This window comes from Myiozetetes cayanensis, unplaced genomic scaffold (genome assembly GCF_022539395.1).
Source record: "Myiozetetes cayanensis isolate MyiCay16 unplaced genomic scaffold, myiCay2020 scf43, whole genome shotgun sequence".
Classification (NCBI taxonomy): Eukaryota; Metazoa; Chordata; class Aves; order Passeriformes; family Tyrannidae; genus Myiozetetes; species Myiozetetes cayanensis.
Genome location: NW_026087665.1, coordinates 258355 through 277681, shown reverse-complemented (window position 1 = coordinate 277681; position 19327 = coordinate 258355). Strand labels below are relative to the sequence as shown.

The 19327-nt window shown below is 40.0% G+C and overlaps 1 protein-coding gene across 9 annotated transcripts in view; it reads right to left on the bottom strand.

The window, feature by feature from the left end:
* The window catches only part of ATP2B2 (ATPase plasma membrane Ca2+ transporting 2), a 406430-nt gene that overhangs the window by 258114 nt on the left and 128989 nt on the right, over window positions 1–19327 (bottom strand). For all 9 annotated transcript variants that reach the window (XR_007630698.1, XM_050330693.1, XM_050330687.1 and 6 more), the window contains exon 3: window positions 12279–12383. The gene's annotated coding sequence lies outside the window, so the exon portion shown is untranslated. The remainder of the gene's footprint in view (window positions 1–12278; window positions 12384–19327) is intronic.

Sequence of the window (19327 nt, the reverse complement as noted above, 5' to 3'; positions counted from 1 at the left end):
GCCTGCACAAATTCCCAAACACTGGAATTAATCTGTCATCTTGCAAGGTCACTATCACCAGGGAGCAGCTCTGGTAAAATGGTAGGAGATGGAAAGGCAGAATGAGTAAATAAATCAAGACTCAACGTTGCTTTCTAGGAAATTATGTTTAGGTTTAGATGATATTCTGCTATGTAAGATGTCCCTTCAGTTGAGAACAAGGTCAGGAATAATACTGCACTAACCAGTAGCAAGTAAAACATGGAGGTTTGGTACAGTAGGTGGAAAAAAAATAGCTATAATTTTTTTTTACATCACTCACATAAAATAATTAAACTATATAAATATCTCCTTATACTACATCCCTCTGAGTCCATATCTGTTCCAATATGCACCTTCCATTCTAAATATATTTTCTGTTTTACCCTTCAGCCAGCAGTTGAAATGAATATCCCCTAATCCTTTCCAGGTATAAAATTAAAATCAAAAGAAAAATGCAATTTCTGCAGAGCCCCAACAGCCCTTCTGAAATGTGCTGTGCTGACACGTGGATTTCAAAAACACATTAGGACACTTTTGACCTTTTGCACTTTCAAATCAGTTGCAGTAAAGATATAGATTATTTTGCAACAGGAGTTTGCATAAAGTATTAAAGAATTGCCTCTAGGAGATTTTTCTTTTATTTCTGAATATGAGTTAAAGCACTACTTCAGGAAAAAATAAAACTCACAAGATTGAAGTTTTAAAGATCTATTAGAAAGAGTTGTTAAATCTTAGATTACAGGACAACTCAACATCTATTAATTGTATTGTGGCAAATGAGATTTGTCTAGTAAAATTCACACAACAAGACAACTCTGGTACCAAACAATTTACAGTCCAATTTACAATATGACCTTATAAACCAATTTAACAAACAACCAGAGGTGGAAAATTAGCAGAATAATCCCAGGGAATGTACTGAAGACATGGAAAGAATCACTGAGGTCTCATGGCAGAGTCCTTTTTCTTCTTATTAAATTGCTTTGATTCGCTGTCCCTCAGTTTGATGGGGAATTAACAGGTGTGATGTTTAATGAAGTTCTATAAGCACTGTGAATTACAGCACTGACTCAGAACTCCATGGGACTGGCATTGTAAAATTACTGGCAAGATTCCCTTCGATTCATTATAGCTTTGTTAGGGAAAAGAACCCCTCTCACACAACAATCCATGATTTACGTGGGGGCAGCTCATTGATTGCTGGTGAAAACCACCAACACCAGCTGGAAAGTAACCTAAGAGAACAAAACTGACCCTGACTGAGACCAGTTCCTGTTTTCCAGACAGCAAACCTTAATCCTTGTCCACCCAAAATTCTAAAGAGCAACAGAAAGACCAACCTTTGCCAGCTCGGGCCGCTTTCTGACAGCGCTCAGCAAGGTGTGAATTCCACCTGCACCACCAGAGGTCACAGGACTTCAAATTGGTTAGGATGTATTTGTAGCTGCCTTTTACATCCTGCCCTGCTGGTAAATAGAGGATTCTTTGAAGCAGTAATTTATATGAAGAAATCAAATACACCAATACTATAAGAAGGAAGAGTGCAGGAAAGACACGGGACTTAATTTTCTCTACATCCAAACTTTCTTTCATCCATTAATGCTGCATCTATAAATCTCCCTTCAAAACACAGGAGCACACCAAGCATGTCAGGCATTTCTACAGTTTGAAGAAGATAAAGTTATTCCTTTCTCTGAACACACTCCCTTTTGTTCACCTTCAAATATTTTGTCAGAACATACATTTCCTACACCAAACATGTCCCAAATGGAAGGAGAGCTGTGAAAAGGACTAGAACATAGGAAGTACTGAAGGAAATACTTATGACAGTATTTCTGCACAGACTTGGCATCCCACCTGTTCACCAAAAAAAAAAAAAAAAAAAAGTGAATATTCATAGCTGACTGGTCAAACTCTGCAAGTGTGACATCTCAGGACTTTTGCCTGAGTTAAGTTACAGCTGAAGACTAAAAATAAATAAGAAAAACAGCACGGGAGAGAGATTAAACAAAACCCTTAAAACTATATTATTCACAGTTTGAGTGAAAATTATTATTAAAATTGTGGGGTTATACTGTTTTATACAATTGTATTTTATACATGACTTCCTCCTGCATTGAGAAATTTAGATTATTTCTCAATAACCAGTTTCTCAATAACCAAGCCCAGTGTACCAGAAGTTTCACTAAATTCATTCACTGCACATTCAAAGCTGCAATAAACCTTTTTCAATGTACTACTTTATTTTGATTATATATGAGCAAAAGTGCTTTGTCATTGGAGGCTTTTGTTTCTGTGCTTTACAAACAGTCGTCATAAATATAATCATAGTATTTTTTGTCTCATAACGTCGAATTTTACACAGTATAGAACAGACTAACAGCAACTTCAAGCCAGTAGCCACAGCAATAAAAATAACTTGACTGTTAACCAAAGCAAAATATTAGGATTTTTCTTTTTTTTAAGGTCACATTTTAGAAACATTTAACTTCTCTCATTGGGAAGTAACTTCTCTGATTATGTTTTACCCAGAAAGCTCATCCTATCCAGCTCTCATTCCCTAGTGAAAGACCTGTCCTCTCCCTTCCTTCTCCCTCCTTCCCAACTAGCAAAAAACAGCCCCCAAACCGCTTTCGAGAGCGGTTGGTTCCTTCTGCTTCGTGTGTGAGAACATTTGCAGAGCTCATCTTTTGCCTGGCTGCAGTTTTAATTTTCTTTTAGCTGCTTTGGGTGATTTTATCTGCAGGCACGGCAAACATCTGTGGCTCAAAGCCAAGTGTGACTCTGGATACTGCCCACAGGATTTCCTCCATTTCCCGCTTAACCCACCATTCCCCGCTCCCGGGATCCTTCCATGTTTTTCCCCTACTGTATTTTTAAAGTATGTTCTTTCCAAAGAAATCCCAGTTACAGTCTGCTGATGGAGTTTTATGGATTTTTCATTTAAATAGCTGGGTGGAGGAGGTATATAAACTACCCTTTTCCCACCTATTTTATGTGAAGCCATATCTCAGATGATGCCAGACCCCCAAAATAGCTGCTCAAAATGAATCATTCATGCAAGTTGCCAACTTCTTTTTCTTCTTCTTCTTCTTCAAGAAGGATTGAACCACCATTGCAAGATTTTTTTAAGATGTCGGACAATCAAAGAGAGCATTTTGTGAGCACAACAAGCGTTTCATAAGCAAAGTAAGGGGGAAAAATCTAAATTACCCTCTTTTTTAAATTTATAGTGTGAAAATTATCTATGTTTTACTCAAATTTGACTAGAGAAGTAACAAAAGCTTTGTCACACACAGAGTTTATGGGGGGGGTGGAGTGGAAATAACACCATTGCAAGGATCAAAGCTACTGCAGCAAAGCCAAAGGATTAAACTGAGGCTACAGGTGGGAAACAACTGAAGCTTTTCACAAGTTTAAATCTTACTGTATCTTGGGGCTGGTGATGAACTATAGCAGTGTGGGTATGGACAGGCACACTAACCCCCATGTGTACTCACACACATGCATTTGCAAAAAAAACCAGTGCTTTAAAGCTCTTTTTATATTCTCAGTATGCAAAATTCTTATGATGTTTTGGGGGACTTCAATTTCTGCCATTTTTCTTTCAAAAACAGATTGCAATGAAATTAAGTTTTCAAGTTTGCAGGGTGACTCTTTCTCCTCCTTTCTCGCTTTCTTTAATTTTTCTTCTACCTAGTGTATATTTTATCAAAATCAATTCAAACTCCATGAAGACAAGACAGAAAATTCCCTGATCCTTAATGATTTCATGCTTAACTGTATTGCAACCTCCTCCTTTAGCCTTTGCAAATCCAATTTGCTGTTCTTTAATTCTGCTCTGAAATACCAAGAAAATCGAGCCGGTTCTTTACTTCCAGACATCAGGTAGGGTTTTTTCCTTCTCCTTTCTTTGGAAAGGAAACCCACTAAAATGCAAAACCCACCACCAAACTGTCAAACTTTGCATCAAAATTCCGTGGTTCCCTGAATCATCCCTGAAAATGACCCACTCCTGGTCGTTATAAACTCCGGTTCAGGTGTGATATCTGATCCCCAAAGCCCCTCTTGAACTGGATACAGAAAGAACAAGTTGCCTTGTTACTATTTGCCTTTCCTGATTTTGAGGATTCATGGGATTGGAGGGGGGGAAAAAAAGAGTTTATGAGAAAACACAGACTGAGTCACCCCCATAATCTCACCACCTTGCCAGATGTGTGCCCCGCTGTCGTGTCACCCCAGCCGTGAGGCCACTGACAAACAGAACTGCTTCCAGGAAAGAGCTTACTACTTGAAAGTTCCATTTGTGCTCACTGGGCACCAAGTTCTTTCTCATTTCAGTGTGTGGTTTCTCAAACAACACTGACAGACATTCCCAGTGGGGAATCACTTGCTCCCGTGGGACTGGGGACTCTGGGGACCTGTGGGATGATGGGAAAAGGAAGGAAGAATTCCTTAGCAGTGAGGTTTGGGGGGAAGGAGGGGAAATGCACCCAAACTTCCCCCCAGCAAGCCCCACAAACAAAACCCCAAATCAACCAAACAACAACAAAAAAAGGCCATCAGCCCCAGCTCCTGAGGGGAGAGTGGTAGCCCAGAAGCTGATGGAAGTATCTGGGAGAAGTGGGCACAGGGGAACCCAATGAGGTCATCCTTACAGCTTTTCCAGTAGTTTTTTTCAGTATTTGGACTGTCTCATAAATGGGCTTAAAGTGACTAATCCAAGCAATTTCCTAAAGCCTAGCATGGACTAGAATGGACTCACTCTCTCCCAGCTGTAATTTATATCCCAGGGATAGGTAAGGTTCAAAAGAGCCAAGATCAATAAAGATTATAGAAACTTATTCTTTCCTCCCTTTTTCTCCTCAGTGTTGCTGCTCAGCAGCTCCTTTCCCAGCAAACATCAGATGGATTCCTGCATCCCAGACAGCAGCAGTTTTACCTACGGTGCCACTTCATCTCTGCTACTCAGCTCCCAGCAGCTGCTCCACCACAGCTCAGCACAAAGAAACAAAACCACTTCTTCTCTCTCCTCCTACAGTGTTGAAGCTGCACATCTGCACTTGCCAAGTCCCCTTTTTGACGCTGGAAATTCAGTGTAATTTACATTTTCCTTCATATACACACATGCTGCTTTTTATCACATTCTATCAAATCCGTGGTTTTTATCCCCCTTCCAGATGATGTTGATGGAGAGGAGAAACTCTGGACTGCAGATGAGGAGCTGGGCAGCTGTTCCTGAGATAAAAAGGTTGTGTTTTTTTTCAAACTGAGTACAGAAATGTCCATTTAATGGACTATAGCAATATAATGTTTGCATTTATAAAGCCAGTAGCTGGTGTAATTTATGTCCTCTTTTGTTTGGGTCTGGGCAGAAGGATTCACAGCACATCACTCCATTAAGATTTAATAGTGAGTGGTAAACCTCTGCTTACATTCTCATTTTTGAAGAGATCCTTGAAAACATAACCCCCAAAATAGGGATGTAAAGTTGCTGCAAATAAGATTAAGAAAATGTTCACCAAACTCAGACCAAAAAAGTCTGAGTTTCTACTATAAATCTCTACTATATTCCAACCCAGTTCAGGTAAGTCACTCTGAACTGAGCCTTGGCATTTCCAGTGTTCTTTCACTTTAAAGGAAAAGAGGGAAAAACCCACCCACACAAATCCAAAACCAGCCCCACAAAACCCAGTCTCCCACCACACTCTCTTGCACTGAATTTAATACCAGTTCAGTTCAGTACTGGTACCAGGAGCCACCACTAAGTGATCTGGGCCAATACAACCTAGAAGCAGCAATTTTCATATCTATCAGATAATTAAGTTTTGCAGGACAAGTAAAAATTCCACAGCAGCTAATCAAAGACAAAACTTGAGGAAGAAGCAAAAAGCTTATAATGAAGAAATATATTCCACCACAGGTGGCAGGAAATTGTAGCTACTGATAACAAGTGCTATGGGGTTCTGGCAAAGAAAGAAAATTAGCATAAGCATGAAGGCAAAGTAGTGATAGCACCGAGAAAAAAAGCCTGAGAGCACTCTCCAGAAATCTATCATGAGAATCAAGTGAAAAGTAATAAGTAATAAATTTGCATTTTCTGTAAGACCTTGCATTTAAACATATTCTTAAATATTTTGTGAGTTTGAGGAGCTGGCTGCAGACCATGTGTTGCTTACACACACAAAAAGCAAAGCATCACTTCACTGAGTGCTGAAGCACCAACATCTGCAGAGAGAGATTACTGAGAAATCTGAAACAAGATTTAAAAACAAGTCACTCAGTCCATCCAAATAGGCAGTAAGAAGCCAAAAAATTTAAACCCTCTATCTTGGAATACTGAAGAGAGAAGTGAGGAACAAAGACAGCAGGAGCCTGAAGTCAGGGCTGAGCCTGGGGCACAAGTTGGCCACGGTGACCAAGGGAGGGTGAGGAGGGAGGTCACAAACTCCTCTCGAGCTTCCTTTGCTGTTCTGGAGGACTCTCCAGCTCAGGGAAAGATGTGTAGGAAGTGCAATGGATTACACAATCCTGCAAAAACTGGAAAGTATCAAATACCCATTCAATGCAGGTATTAATATCACTGGCTTAGATGAACCCCCCAGGGAAATGGATTGAAATAGGAAAGGATTGGATCATCAAACTGAAAGCAAACAGGGAATTTTCCTGCTTTGGGTAAGAGTGCACAATTTCTGAAGTCAAGGGAAATTCTGACAGCCATGGACAACAGCAGGCAAAGCACAGGTTTAAAATTTAAAGCTGCTAAACAAGATCTAAGAGCATAATAGACATTGTAATAATAACTAGGTAAAAAAAGGATGAGTATTTTGTCCAAACTGAGCTAAGCCTGATCTCAGCAAGGAGCTGCACTTGCAGGGCAACTTGAAAAGGAGAGGAAAGAACACAAAAGTAAATGAGAGACTTTCTAGCACCCAGGAAAACAGTAAAACAATGTCAGCTGGAAAGTAAATCCCAGATCCAGTCTCTGCTGGGTGTACTCATTTCAGGTTCTCCTTGAAAAAGGGAAATTTAACACGTGAATGGGGGAGAAAGTTGAGGAATCAGCAAAGCAGGCTCAGGTGGGGTCATGAAAGGAAACCTTCACTTTTCCATGGGATCATAAGACTTAAACTTATGCAGAAAGCAAATGCTTCTCTCTCCCTTTAAGGGTGAATTTGTACAATGTAGTGTGTGATAGGTGTCAAGCAAGACTTGGCACATATCCTTTGAAACAGAGCGAATAAAGACAAATGTTAACACACTCCTTTGTGAGGCTTGGTTTCTACATATTAGCATTTGAATTGTACTCAGCCCTCACATTAAGAAAATTCACATTTTATATGCTCTGGATAAGGAGAAACCAGCAGAAAAGCCTTCATCTGGGCTCTGGGAAGAGCCAGGAGGCTGTAAAATGATCCAGTAACGTGCCTACAAAATCCTACCAAGAGAAACCCTAAAGCAGCGAGGAACAGACGTGAATTTCACCTCATGGACAGCGGCTGCTCATCGATTACAAGAGATTTATTGGTATTATCAAGGGTTGTTCCAAAGTCAAGAGGAACTGGTCATTTGCAGCTACTCTCTGGAGCACATTTTTTTCTCAGAGAAGGAAAATATATCCAAGAGCACCTGTAAGGAGCTCCACCACTCAGATGTGGCCAGAGCAGACACTACACAAAGGCCTCTCAGAACAGGTAATTAACAACTTAATGCCAAATTATCAAATGCCAATCCTCAAAGCAGCTATTTTGCTGGCAGTGAAGCAAATCCACTGTATGAATAGGAAAGGCAAAGTTAAAATCATCATATAAAAAAATAATAAAATTAATATTACAAAAATATTTTTGTTATTACTGTGAAGGTCTTGTCTTTTTAAAGATATTCAACAATTCCAAACCACTTTTAGAACAGAAAAGGGCATCAAAAGTAAGTAAGAAATAAATAATTACATCAGTAATCAGCATTTAGTGAAGTCTCATCTGACATTTGCTGTTTCCAACCTTACCCAATTCCTTAGAACCCCATGGAGCACCAACACCCTCTATACTTTTACCAGACAAGTGCAATGCATTTGGTGTGGAAGGGAAAATCAGCTACTGGCACTGCTGATTTTTATCATTTTTCAATAACTATTTCACACCAAGACAGATAAGAAATATTTAAATCCCAGGGTAACAGCCAATAATAAGAAAATAAACTAACATTATATGTAAACTTCATGTTTAATGCATTCAAATCCAGTGGATGACTCGAACAGCACACACACAGCACAGAACTCTGCAGGAATACATTTTTTTTTTCCAAATTAAAAAAAAATCTTAATTTTATTCCATTAAGATCCATTAACTCTTTTGGCTTTCATGTTTCCATGTTGTATTTTAATATATTGCTCAGGAGAGTCATTGCACTGGGATGTTTAGTCAGGAGAACAAAGGAAGAGAGGTTTACACAGACGTGCTGGGTGACCTCATAGGGCCACAGGTTCCATCATCTCCAAAGCAGAGAGAACAATTCATACTTTTTCTAATGCACTTCAAGATCTACTGATGAGAAACCCCAGGCAAGAACTGTTGTCTCACTGTTACCCTCTCACTGAATAGAGTTATGTTGTAATATCACCCTTACTGACCTATTAAAATAACGTGGAACTGAAATTAAGCAGCAATTGTATGATTATAAAATGTCACTAACTTCAGATGGTAGGAAAAGATTGTTTAATTAAAGCAAGTTTGCTCTTCAAAGGAGCACGAGTTCAGATATACTCACAGATATATTTAATTTACTTGTGCAAAATGACTGCACAGGTAATTGGAGTTACAAATCTACTCTGCTTCTGCACAGCTCCTCTGAATGAATATCATCATATTCACATCTAACAAGTGACAGAAAGTGGAACATGCTCCTCTTCCCCTTCAAAACACAGGGGACAATCCCAGGAAAAGTAACATAGAAACAGGTGAATGGGACTGTCCCACCTCACCCCTATAAACCCAACTTTGCTGACAGAGATGCCATCGTTCGGGGATGAACTGATGTGTAATTTGTGCCAAGAGTTGCAATCAAGTGAGGCTCATAATCCCACACTTTGCTGGTACAGCTGCTTTCCTCCAGTGTAGGTGGGAGAAGTGACAAAAGCAGTTTGCCAAAGGTTGTTGCAACTACTGGAAAAGCCAAAAGTTTCAGTGGCTTCCCAGTGCCCTGCATTTACAGGTGAAATGCAGGTGGAGCTGCACATGGTGCTGGAGATAAAACCATTTCTTCAGCTTCTCCCATCCCAGTTCCAGCTGAGATTTCAGTTCTGAGCACAGAAATAACTGCACAACCCGAAGTATCTCCCTTAATAACTCTGATAAATCACGGGAATGACAAAACAAAAGCGGGAAGGATTTCATACGGGAATATCTTCGGGAGAGGACAAGAGCTGCAGGAAACAATCCTTGTGCACTCCAGGCCTCACCAGACACATTCCCACAGCCAGAGCAGTGTCCCCTCCTGGTTCCTGTCATCTAAAGCTGGTGGCAAGGTCTAACCAGAACAGACACCGTGTGTTCATCAGGGGGAACAAGCAACATTTTACATACACAGAATCTCAGTTCTGGCTGGGAGGCAAATAAAACAGTGAAATCCAGGGGGTCAGCCCATTATATCCTTCTGGAACAGGGTGTGAGAGGCTGAAGGCAGAGGGTGCTTTAGGAAGGGTTGTTTTGGGGCGGGGGGGGAGGGTGTTACAATTTTTTATTTTTACAAGTGTGCTGAATTGTGTGATTGTGCCTGGCACCTTACTTTCCACAACAGGAATTAAAACTATTGTGGATTATGCTCAGAAATAGAGAAAATTACGGTATTTCAAACTCTACTTATTTCTCTGCCAAAAAAAAAAAAAAAAAAAAAAAAAAATAAAAAGAAATAAAGAACAAAACCTCGAGGAGGCTTTTGGTTTTTTAATAGCTGAATGACTAAGGAAGTCGCCTCTCTAGTAAGTCTGTCTTAGCTTTTCACTCTCTTACAGACATTTGAATGTCTGACAAATAGATTATAGACTACTTGTTTTAAGAGTTTCTGCATAAAATGAAAGCTTGAATCGCTAATACTTTGAAAGACAAGCACAATGTTTGGTCTGCACAGCTTGTAGCACCTATTAAAACCTTCATTAAAGCAACGGTGCCAAACTGCTGCAGTCACAGGCTGTCAGCAAGAAGTGATGCTGAGCACCCTGCAGTGGTTGGATGTTGCAGTTGCCCACACACAGTCATTGGGACCATCTTTTCATTCTGCTCTCTACTGAAAAAAAACAAACATGGGCACTGAGCAGAACATTTTGATCTAAGTTAGATTAGTTTGAGCTAAAGGAGCCCAGCAAACATTTACGTGGAGGTGAGAACTGCAGGTACACTTATCACCCCGGTGGAAATCCAGCTGGAAATTATTAGTGACAAAAGAGGGCAAGCCCTTGAGTCATTATTTTTATAAACTTCATAACAACTTCATAAGTTACTTCATGTTTATAGCATACAGTATCAAAGCAAATAAATAATCTAAAAGCAGTTTGTGCAGTCTTCTCCACAGCAGCTACACAGACCTTACAGCTCTATTCCTTGGAAAACTTCCTTAAGTACTCATGGAAAACCAGCAAAGCCTTTTTATCTGTATCATTCATTTCTTTGTGCTTTTCATATCAAGATTTAAGTCTGTTTCCACACACATCATAGGAGAGAAAGGGTTCTATCAACAGACACCCCAGAGCAACAGGGTACTCTTGCTGTGTTTTTGTTTCCAATGTTTATTTGTTAAAAAAAAGAGTAAATGCGATTCTCTTTCCTAATAACAAGCTAACTAATCTCATTACCATACTGGGAATGTATTTATTGTTGCCATAAAGCAAATTTGCTCAGACATCTCCTTGCAATCATAAAAATCAGAAGTAAGCTTATATTTCACTGTACAAAACTCTATTTAAAAGTGAATACTTATTCATTTTTCTTCATTGGTTCTACTATTTCATAACCCCAAAACTTATTTTAGTAGGTAGTTTTATTTCCTCTTTTTCTATAATGGTTTGAATATTATACCTAATTTTCCCTTCTTGGTGAATGAACCTCCAGTAACAAGAGAGGCAACAAATGAAAATACAGATTTTATGTGCATTGTATCACCATTTACAAGTCACTAGAATCATTTGCTATTCAACAGAAAATTCAGAATAAGTACCTAAATAAGTTGTTCCTTTCACTTACAAAATAATGGAATTTTTATACATTCAGAGCAAGGTGGGCAATGCCATTTTGACATGGTTATGAAGTTCAGCCAACTCAACCTGCCTGGCTTCTAGTGCAGTTAGAGCTGAAGGAAAGCTTGAGGTAACCTGGTGCTGCCCCACACCTGAAGTGGAAGCTACTAAAATTTAATAATTAAAACCCCCAGCACATAATTACAGACACAAGAGTCTCCTCACTGTTTGGGCAGGGCATTTTCACACAGCTGGAAAAGGCAAAGATAAGATTCATACCACATATATTGTGATGTACAAGTCAGCACTCCACCTGTATCTCATGATTTTATCAAGTTTTACTTTATAAAACATAGTTCATGATATATATACCAAACCATAGTTAAGCCATGCAATATTACTGCTGGAACTTTCATTCAGGTATCCTCACTCCTGCTTTTATAACACTGATACTTTATCTGTGCAGGTCTATTTTGCAAGTAAAAATTGAAGGTTTATCTTATGAGGAACAAATTTGTAATTGTGGGAAAACACTGCCTAAATCAAGTACAGAGGAAGTGCAATTTTGTCCAAAACCTCAGGGTCTGGGGGTTGGGAGAGAGCCTAGAATTCTGCAAGAGCTGCTGCAGAAGTGCCATTGAGTGGCACTGCCATCTCCTCCTGAACCTGCTTTACAGCCTCTGCCTTTACATAACCCACCATCAATGCAGTCCAAAATATACATTTGTCACATCCACTGATCCCACACTTCATTCAACACGGCGTAAAGAGAGAGCAGATTGATCTTTTTGACTGAGGGAAGCTCTCTATAAATGATATAAAACCATAAGTAGCATCGTTAGGTGAATCTCTGGTGAGTAGAATGGTGAAGTAAATAAGGCATTTCTATTTCCTTGCCTGGTGTCACTAAGCCAAAAATTAAGAGTGTATTTAACCAATCAGACTTGAATTCCTCAGGAATTTTCTAGAATTTCTACTGAGATAAAACAACAACTTTTTAATTGTGGAGAAAAAGATAAAAACAACTTACAGTGCTGTCGTGTTGTGAAAACGAACGAGCGCTTCATAAACAGGGTTCCAAGTCACATAACCAGCTGGGTCTTCTCCTGTTGGTTAATCAATCTTGATTTCAAAACTGGAAGAAAGAAAGAAGATAATTAGACTTGACAAACCCCAGAGAATTAAGCAAATTAATAGAACAAACAAGGATTGATCTAAAGGATACCCCACAGGAGAAACAGATCCAAGAGCAAACATCCAGTGTCATAAATAGTTACGGACATTTCTGCAGTAAAATAATGTGATTAAAAAGTTCTAGCTCTGTGACTAAAGATGTGAATTAAAAGCTGGAAACTATGGGCTTCATTCCCAACAACCTCTCGTTCTCATCCATTTATCAGAGCTGTAGCCTCTCTGGCCTCTCATTTATGTAAATAAATGCTACTTTTTATGCACACAGTCCTTTGGAGACTTACAACTGGTCATAATTCCCACCATCTTTAAAAATAGCTAGAAGAACATAACTCTAAACCTTCAGGACTTAAAGCTGCTCCAAAACAGCTACTCAGCATTAGTAATATTCAGTACTAAGAGGACAAATACAGAAAACGAAGCAGGAGAGGGAGGTGGAAAGTGGGAAGGGGAAGTCTTAAGGCTGAAAACAGCCAAGAAGGAGAAGGCAGCAGGAACCAAAATGGGGAGTGCTGATCGTGGTGGCTTCAGTATCTGCTGCTCTGCCTCATTTCAGAGAGGGCAGAGGAGGAGCAGTGCAGCTGGTCAGGGTTTTGTGGGTCTGTGTGTGTTCTGTGTCTGTGCAAGAGGGAAAGGCAGAGAGAGGGAGGGCAGCAGAGGGGAGAGATTCCCCTGCTTTTCCTTGCATGACAAAGGAACTTGCAAGTGAATAATTGAGAGGTCTTGAGGTCACCATACTGATGTCACCATGAATAAATGACACTGTGACTGGTTTCATAAGAGATGCTCAAGCGGGTGCACTGAAATGACAGGCAGCAGCGCTGCAAGGAGGAAGAGTCCTGCCTGGACTGGATGCAAGGTTCCATGTGGGAACACACCAACACTGTGCCATAAGGAGAAATCAAAGGAAATAAATTCTTCATATTTCTGTATTAAAAGGGAACCACTGAGCTCCAGCACAAATACCATTTTTGACCCAAGACACAGAAATATATTCAGTTGCTCTTGTGTCAAACAACAGCATATGGCAGAGCCGGAGGGGATACTCTGGGTAAGGAAAACATCCACTTCTGACTCGTAAGTTCCAGCTAATGATCAATTCATCACACCCCTCAGTAAATCATCTTTGGATTCAGCTTGCAAAAACTGGATTGTTTAATGCCCTTTGAACACTATGTGAAAACATCTTGTATTATAGATGAGGATTTCCCTGCAGACACCAGCAAGACCACATCTGCTTCATCTCGGATTAACATAAAGGAGTGAGCTTCCCAATGCTCCTGCTGCTAAAAGTTAAACAATGTCAGGTTTTGCACGTCATGGATTTGATTCAGTCTCCACCTTGTGCCCAAATGAAAGTTTAAACTACCTAAATACGTTTAAGTTCCATATTGCTTGGATTTATAGTACTTGTTTCTGGGATAACAACGTCCCTTAAGCATTCTTACCATTACTTAGGTCAATTCAGTTTGCCTAATTTTATCTGGGAATTTCAGGGCATGGACATCATTCCCTTTTAAACTGCATTTCAAATATATTTTGAAGATCAATGAGCCACAATGCAGTGTTCCAGGACCACACAGTATCTCTAGACTTTCTCTTCCCTCATGTCTGGGGAAATCAGTGGCAGCAGGGAGAGGAAGGGATTGAGAGCAGCCCTGGGGAGAAGGACCTAGGGGTGCTGGTGGGTGAGAGGTTGGACATGGCCCAGCACCCAGAAACTTCCCATGCCCTGGGCTGATCCCACAGCTTGGGCAGCAGAGGAGGGAGAGGATTCAGCCCCTCTGCCCTGCTCAGGTGAGACCCCACCTGCAGAGCTGAATCCAGCTCTGGGGTTCCAGCAAAGGAAGGGTGTGGACCTGATGGAGCAAGTCCAGAGGAGGGTCATGAATATGACTGGAGGAGTTGAGCACTTTTCCTATGAGGAAAGGCTGAGAGAATGGGGATTGTTCAGCCTGGAAAAGAGAAGCTTCGAGATGACCTAACTGTGGCCTTCCAGCACCTGAAGGAACCTAAAAGAAAGATGGAGAGGGACTATTTATGAGGGCCTGGAGTGACAGGACAAGGGGGAATGGCTTCAAACTGGCAGAGAGGAGGATTAGATTGGATATCAGTAAGAAATTCTTTATTGTGAGGGTGGGGAGGGCCTGGCACAGGTTGCCCAGAAAAGCTGTGGCTGCCCCATCCCTGGGAGTGTCCAAGGCCAGGTTGGATGGGGCTTGGAGTAACCTGGGCTAGTGGAAGGTGTCCCTGCCCATGGCAGGGGCTTGGAATGAGACAATCTTTAGTGTCCCTTCCAACTCATGATCCTAGGATATGATTCCATTATATTTAATGCAAAGGGATGCACTGCACCTGACATGGGGCACTGACAGAGAAAGAAGAACACCCTGAACTTGCATGATGGAAAGAAGAACCTACTCATGATCCAGTCTTAAGATCTTGCCTACCAAAGAAAATATGACTCTTGGGACATGTTTCTAACCAAATTTTATACTATCAGAGTATACCAGCAGGTGGCAAGATTGCAAAATAAAGGAATTTTAAAAATTATTCCAATAACCCATTCAGTCAGTGCTGCTTCAAGGACCCCCCTAGCTGGGCCATGGCAACTGTTTTGTGAGGACTTGGGGAAGTATTTAAAATGTCCCTGCATGAGTCTATAAAATAAAGTATTTTAACTTTTCTTCACCACTCTTCATGTAATCGATTTTCCCACAACTACAACAGTTCAATGCAGCACAAGATCCCCAGTACATGAAACAAAAGGAAATTGTGGCCACCAGCTGCACTTCTCTGAAGAGCCTGATTTTCCCACTGTTCCCCTCCTGCTTCCTCTTCCCTGATAGCCATTTTAACCTTTTAAAAAGAGCCTAAAACCTGATGTGACCACAGGGAACTGAGTATTAAATGGGAATACAGCTCAAAAAGATGACTAATACAATTATGTCACAAAGAGAGAGCAAAGACTTCACAGAGAGTACACTGACAATCAACTGGGTAATTTTTTTCCCCCATGTATTTCTCATGTTATATCCCAGTTATCTGTAAACCAAGGCACAGGACAGCTGTTTCTAAGTTCTACCATGCCAGTAGTAAATATTTGCCATGGACACATGAGATTGGTTTAATGGGCTGAATTTTATACTGAGGTTGTTATTTTACAGCACCATTTTAATTCTAAATTTAGGAAAAGTATAAGTTCCCAGTAACTACTCAGAAATCTCTCCCTCAAATGCCTCACAAAGGACACAATGTAAGCCCACAGTCCAGTATTGTGCCCAAGTGTCATTTATACACATCTATACACACACAAATAGATATATAGGTAAATAAAAGTACGTTAAATATTAATAAGGCTGATATTGGCAACCAAACTGATAACTAATCTAACTGACCCTGAGATAGGCAACACAAAAAACAATGATTCCAGAGATAGTTTAAGGACTTTTTCCTTCCATTTGTAGTGTTGCACCTGCTCAGTAACACACAGCTACACTTCACAGATGCTTAAAATATTGTCATTATCCCTTGAGCTAGAAGAAATTAGGTAGGTGTAAAATAATCAGAATGTCAAGCACATTAAATGTCAAGCATAAATAAGAACCAAAATTGGAATCTCTCAAAGATGCTGGCACTCCCACAGTTGGGTAAAAAGTGTTAACTTCAATAACTGCCACCATTTGGGACTTGTATTATTATACAAACCACAAAATTCTTTGCCATAATGGGCATCAGCTTGAAAGCTGTTTTGGCATTAGAAAGTAAAAGTAAATGTTATCCAAAACATCAAGAAAACTTCCTGACCCAAAATAGATTTTTCTTTGGAGACTCTTCAAATCAAACACTTCAGGATATTGAAATAAAAAAGATTAAAAAAAAAAAAATCCAAATCACTTTGCAGGAGAAGAAGGGAGGGATGAGTAATACCTGAGCCCGTGTTACATGGGAGAGGAGGGCACCAAAAATACAAACTGCAAAATAAAACTGCCGAGTTACAATGTGTTTCTTCACCCATTAAAACAAAATAGCTTGCTCAATCAATTTTTAATTCTATAATTCAATCATTATGAAAATTAAAATCAAGCACTCTTTCCCCTGTGAATACATACCGACTAAATATTTTAAAGTGGAGATATCTAAAACCTAAATTAGATTGGAAATTCTTTCAAGAAGGATTTCCTTTCAGCTAAGTTCATGCCATACCAGCAAAGCACAGTGTCAAGAAATCTAAACTGTGGTTAACTAAAGTTTAAGCATTGTACTAACATATAAAACCATACAAAGCACATTATGCTCTGATTAGGTTGTAACACCAACCAGGAAATGTTCAATGAAAACCACACAAACCTGTCTTTTTGTCTATAATGAGCATCTCCTTTCCTTCCACATTACCTATTTAATTTTCTACTTGGACAGCACAGCCAAGGTAGCCTTTCAGGAGGTTCAGAACTTGGGAATGGCTCTGCTTAGAGGGCAGACATTCCTGTGGTACTGGACAAGCTGTGACCCCATCACAGAGATGTTTTTACGTGGCAAAAACCTGTCACAAAATATTGAATATTTAGATATTCATGTGGAAGAGATTCATACTCTCTTCAGAGGCAGGATGGAAACTTTTCTAATCTCTGCTCACTCCAACTCCACTCCTCCCCTTTCCCTTCCACCACAGGGCACCTTTATGGGCAGAGCAATAACAGAATCAATTGATTGACAAGTGGATCAAGAGAAACAGGTCTGAGGTCACCAAATCACTTGGTCTCAGCCAGATGAAGCTGTCACCCCCCAGGAATAAGAAAATTGATTTGATTTGCAGCAATCAAGCACCAAGGTTAAAATACCTCCATGGAACCACGTTCTGGCTGCACATGGAGTCAGAGAAGGGAAAAACATTCCACAAAGTGGAAACAAATCTTCCTTTAAAGTGACAGAAAACATCTACAAACTCATACCTCTACCAGCATGTATCTCTCCATGTTTCAGGATTTTTACATCCTAAGAGAGAAGCCTCAAACACACAAATGTGAAAAATTCTCCAATCAACTGACAGAATTAGGGCAACACGTATTTACTTCCCTGGTGTAAGAAATAAAGGCTCTGTAGACTGTTCAGCACTTGCTAACCTGCCATTTCCTTCCATTCAGCAGTGCTAGGATCACCATGCCAGCTAAAATCTATATTTCAAATACATAACTAACCAAAAAGTACAAAGGGTAAAGGTATTCATAACTGGAGTTAAAATTACTTGAAAGGTTCTGTTGACTTTCTTCTCTGCTTAATGAAATAGTAAGAAAATATAAACACCCCAAAATTTATATATGACAAACGAGCCAGTCCCATGTAGCTGAGCACTTTTTCATGAGGTCTTCATAAAAATAACACTTTCCCTTCCTACAGAATACTGTGATCCAGTCACAAACTCAGGCAGTTGAAGTACATGTTCATATAAAAAAAAAAAAAAAATCCTCTTCAATGTTCAAAAACCACTCTTTAAAGCACTTACTCTATAAAAAGAAATCTTTCTGAGAGAGTACATACACCTAATTTATTTCAGGGGCCCAAACAAAAATAACAAGAGTGCCACCTATCCTTCATTAGGAATAACAGAACTTCCCATGGACTGACCTTGCTTTTAAAAACCCTGCCCAGTAAAACCTGACAGTTAAGAACATATAAAACTCTCCATCTGGGCAGAAACTTAAGTAAAAAAATAAAATGCAAAGGAGTGTTGCATGTAAAAGCAGGATTAAAAAGAAATAGAGGAGGAGGAGGACTTGGGGGAAAAAAAAATCTGTTAGGTATCAAGAGCATAAAATCCAAAAGAACTAAAGCAGAACTAAAGATATTTTAAAGCTTGAAGCCACATTTTGGGCTGCAGTAATGATTTTATAAAAATAGGTTTGTGTGTAACATGCAACCTGCAAACTTGGTCTAAAAGAAGTTGCTGCACAGAGGCAGAAACTGCCAAGGAACAGGAAAAGGGGAGGATTTGTCCAGTGCAGGTGACTGGAGCAACAGGGAGAGGGGAAGGAAGGGTCATTCATTTTCCCATTTTATAAGATTATAGTGGCTTTATAGGTAAATTCAGACTAGTAATTCTGGCACCTATACCAGGAAAATAAAAAGAAATATTAAACCTAGCAATAAACATGTAGAAAAATATCTTGTATTAAGGAAGAAAGTCAGGTTTCCTTTTTGGTGAAGGGAAGTCCTGGTACAGGTTGGCCAGAGAACTTGTGGCTGCTCCATCCCTGGAAGTGTCCAAGGCCAGGTTGGATGGGATTTGGAGCTACCTGGGCTAGTGGGAGGTGTCCCTGCCCATGGCAGGGGGGTAGAATGAGATGATCTTTAATGTCCTACCCAAACCATGCCATGGTGTGTACCCTAATTATCAATCACAGCTGCCTGTTAGCTGGATAGACATCTCCTGAGGGTGAAGCAGTATTCTGTAAATCAAGTGGACAGCCAGTGCTGACAGCTAAACAATCATCCACACCAAATTCCCCAGAAGACTGAGGTGTGAGACACCCAGCACAGCAAGCACTGCTTGCCAAGCAGCTTTTCTCCAGAGACACGACTTACAGGATAAACAAAATGCAGTGTCATGTTGGAAGGCAATGGAGGTTACCTCAAACCTGTCAGAATTCACAACTTCAACCCCCCCAAAAGTACTACCCTTCTAATGCAACTGTTTGCTGTAGGAAAAAGGTGGGAAGCTGTCCAAATGAGTGCTGCAACCTCTCCAAAGAACGAGATGAGAACCCAAAGGTCAGTATATATCAAGTTCCCCAGTGAAAAGTACCTAAGGATTGATTTACACACAAAAAAGTAAATGATAATTAATTTATTGATGGACTTTATATAATATCAGGAAAGTCACTAAGTGTA